At 41.2% G+C, this 3,894-nt stretch overlaps 1 long non-coding RNA gene across 1 annotated transcript; it reads left to right on the forward strand.

The window, feature by feature from the left end:
• The first annotated feature begins 516 nt into the window (after nucleotides 1-516).
• Nucleotides 517-3,598, forward strand: LOC112777269 (uncharacterized). The gene is made up of 3 exons (XR_003190361.2): nucleotides 517-616; nucleotides 696-841; nucleotides 3,404-3,598. It is a non-coding gene; the product is annotated as an uncharacterized lncRNA (long non-coding RNA).
• The last annotated feature ends 296 nt before the right edge of the window (nucleotides 3,599-3,894 follow it).

Here is a 3,894-nt window from a genome sequence, read left to right on the forward strand (position 1 = left end):
CCGCCACCGTCGCGTTGTGCCGCCGCATTCCACGCCTTGCCGCCACTGTTGTACACCGAAGGGAGAAAGAGAAAGAGACACGGAGTCAGCGTCGCGCAGAGAAGGAGTCGCTGCCAGCTCCATCGTCCTCACTGCCTTGCCACCGTCGAGCTCGCAACCTTGGAGGGAGCACAGCGCCGCCGTGAATCTCCTCGCTGTTGGGGTCTCACCGTCGCCGTCCCTGTTGTGGCTGGTGTCGTCACTGAAGACCCACCATTGCTGGAGAAAGGAAGAGAGTCAGAGGAGGAGAGCCACGCCGGAGAAGAACTGCCGCGGAGCTGTCCCTGCCGCTGCGCCCAGCAGCTGTCGGGAGCTTTGTATCCGTTCATGGGGTGTGCCGGTAAGCTCATGCCGTCGGAAAACCTCGCTGCCATCACCGGAAAAGCCACTTCTGGTAAGGGTCTTGTCATTAGCCTCTGTCCTTTTGAATTCCGAGAATATTATGGTCACTGCATGTTGGTTTCAGTTGTCGTGATTGGAATTCGTTGCCGCTGCCGCTTGAGGTGGCTGTTGGGGCTACCGCCCAACCGGTTCAGAGGTCGTTGCTGTTCGGTTCGGCCGTTCTTTCTTAGTTTCAGTAAGTATTCCGGTTTCGAGAGCTCTGCGTTAGTGTTCTGTTCTGTGTAATAAAGTAATCGTAATGTTAATGCTTTTAGGAGCTAGAATCCGGTTCGCTTGTGCCGTTTGGGGCTGTTTCTGCTTTTGAGAGAGCGGGCAGAGCCGAGATTTTGATTGCCGGTGATTTCGGGTCGAGATAAAAGGAGTTGGTTAACGAGTTGGGTTGTGGTTCCAATGTTGTGAGGTAGGGGCGCTTTCCAAAAACTATAGTTTATTATTGGAATTATTACATATGGGTACTGATGTGAGATATTGTGTATTTGGTGATTGTATCTGCCTTATGTACTATTTGATTGACTCGAATGACTATGGATGTTGGTTTGGCCGAATTGTTGTGTGGCTTGTGAAATGTAATGTTTGAAGTTGATTCTTTAAAGATTTGAAATGAGTTTAATCCGTTGAGGATTGGTTTGAATTGAGTCAATTATTTTGATGATGTGGAAGATAGAATACTCTTGAAATTCAGCCTGTGTTGCTTTAATTGATTTGGTTTTGATAAACGATTTATTGCTGAACCGATTCTTTAAAGCTTTGGAAATGAGTTAAATCGGTTGATATTGAGTTGATTTTTGAAATGGCTTCCTTGAGATATGCCACTGAGGTGACTGTTGGATTTAGCTTGCTTTTGAATTGATTTCTGGTTTTGAGCTGTTGAAAAAGAATGAGAAACGGTTTAGTTGGGACCCGAACCGGGTGGCAAAAGTCCAAGTTTTAGGGGAGGTGCTGCCGAAATTTCTATAGAATCCGAGTCCTTATTTGAGATGTTAATTGGGGAATTTTGAGTTTAATGCCTTTCCTATCTATTTTGAGGATTGTGAAATTATGGCTTCTTTATTACCTTTACTTAGAGCAATTAAGAAAGCGATGAAGTTATGCTTTGAAAGAATTATTGAAAAGAGAATCATGATTTATCCTTATTTTACAAGAAGAACAGTAGGTCTTTGGGTACAAGTCATTTGAAAGAGAATTTTGCTTTGAGGCTGTTTTAAAAGGTAAAACGGGTTTATGTTTTTCTCTATTAAACACAAAGATTGTCCCTTGGGAGAGTTTTCGTGATTTTAAAAGGAATTGGATTTCGATTGATGAGCCTCATTATTTTGACGTTTTAAATAAGATTCAAAGTATCTTTTGAACTCTAGTTTAACACAACGAAAATGATTCTCTTATCAGTTTGAAACGCTTCAGATTTAATTATGGAATTGAAGCCGGTTTTGTTTAAGTAAAGGAAATGGTTTTGAAAGAAGTAAAGGTTACGTGACTCGGTTTGGCTTAGATCCTATTTTCTTACTCAAATCAGAAAGCCAATGTTTTAATGATTTTAAATGATTTTGGCGAAATGAGATATGTTATTCTCCCCTAAAGACTTGGGACTCTGCCGAGAAACTTTGTTATAAAATCCCATTGTTGAATGGATGATTTTGAGTGTCTCCAAAAAGAATCTTTAACTTGCCATGGTTATGGAAGTTTGGAAAGAGGATGCCGAGAGTGGCATTGTTTTCAAAGGGAAATTTACCTTGAGTAAAAGTGGCTTATGAGCCTAAAATGATTTGAGAAATGAGATCTTTAAAGCCAAGGCTGAAAAGAGTTGAAACTCGATTTCAAAGTGAAATGAATTGAGGAAATGATTTATGGCTTAAATGCCGACTTTATGAATTTAATGATGTTGAATGGTGGAAGTGCTGTTTTGTTGTGAGCCGGAATGGCTGTGTATGATTATACATATTGGTTGGTTTTGGATTGAACCGTGAGCCGGAATGGCTGTGTATGATATGAATATTGGCTGGTTCTGGACTGAACCGTGAGCCGGATGGCTGAGATGGATGTTGATCCATGGATGAGATTGAATGCATGTTTATGCTGAATCATTGATAAATGTGAATGTTGCACTTCCACTATCTGAGATACGAGTTTCCCTGGGTAGTAGCAGTGGCTAGCCACCACGTGCTCCAGGTCGAGACTTGATACTCTGTTGACCCTATGTCGTAAGTGTGGCCGGGCACTGTGAAAGGCCCGGATGAGCTCGCCCCCATAAATATTCACCAGTGATGGTGATGGATAAATATTCACCAGTGAGGGTGATGGATATAGATCATGATTATGATCAAGTTTATGATGAGTATAACTCGAGTTGGGGATGCACGACAGAGGGACAGTCCAATGGTTAGCTACCAGGACTTGTCGGGTTGGCTCTATAACCGACAGATGATATCATCAGCCACTAGGGACAGGCATGCATCATATGCATTTGTGTGACATTGGTTGGGTGTGCATATTATACTTGGTTTGCCTATGTGATTAATTGCTAACTGTTCTACTTGTAATAACTGTTTGTTTGTGCTTGAACTTCCTATCTGTGTTTGCATCTGGGACTCTGTTGGATTGTGGTGATTGGTTGTTGGTTGGATTGTTTGGGCCTAGGGCCGTGGTTGGAATGAGATGAACTGATGGTTGATTTCGATCTTGTGTTTCTGGTTTGGAATAAAATATGAAAGGCTATTTTGGTTTCGCTTAGATAAACCGTTTTGAAAGGCTTTTGAGTTTTTGAGAATTGAACGGTTCTTCTTTCTGAAAAGATTTCCGACTTTACTTTCATTGTAAACCGTTGTTTTTGAAAAGAGGCATAAGACGGTTATGAATCACTGGTGCGATTATCTTCATGTATCCTATTACAGTAATTCCTAAAAACCCTCTACTGAGAACCCTTTCGAGGATGATGTTCTCACCCCCTACATTTTTCCCCTTTCAGGATATGGGCGCAGAAGTTACGAAGAGCTTATTTAATTGTTGTTGTGATGCTCTGTATTGTTTTAGTTATGGTTTATTGTACCCTCGCCTTTATCTTGATATATTCTGTAAGAGGGATAGGAATTGTATTGGATAATGCTTATAATATTATCTATGTATATAAGTGTATATATGTATGTACCCTTTATGAGTTTTTGTAAGTTGTATGGTATTTATGGATGTACGTTATCGAACGAAAGTATTTTTGGGAGCGGTATTGCGGTTTAAAGTTTCAAACAGGCTCATATTTTAGTATTAAGTAGTATAAGTGTCGTCGTAATGTCCGAGCTATCAGAGTCGCGCAGCCGGAAGTGTGAACTTTGGTAGTTAGGGTATTACAATACTTCCCTGCAATTCCTTGAGAAGACGACCCGAGGTTAAATACTCGGTTATCAATTTTAAGGGGTTTGTTACTTGTGACAACCAAAACGTTTGCACGAAAGGGATTTTTGT

The sequence above is a fragment of the Arachis hypogaea genome, chromosome 19 (assembly GCF_003086295.3).
Source record: "Arachis hypogaea cultivar Tifrunner chromosome 19, arahy.Tifrunner.gnm2.J5K5, whole genome shotgun sequence".
In the NCBI taxonomy this organism is placed as follows: domain Eukaryota; kingdom Viridiplantae; phylum Streptophyta; class Magnoliopsida; order Fabales; family Fabaceae; genus Arachis; species Arachis hypogaea.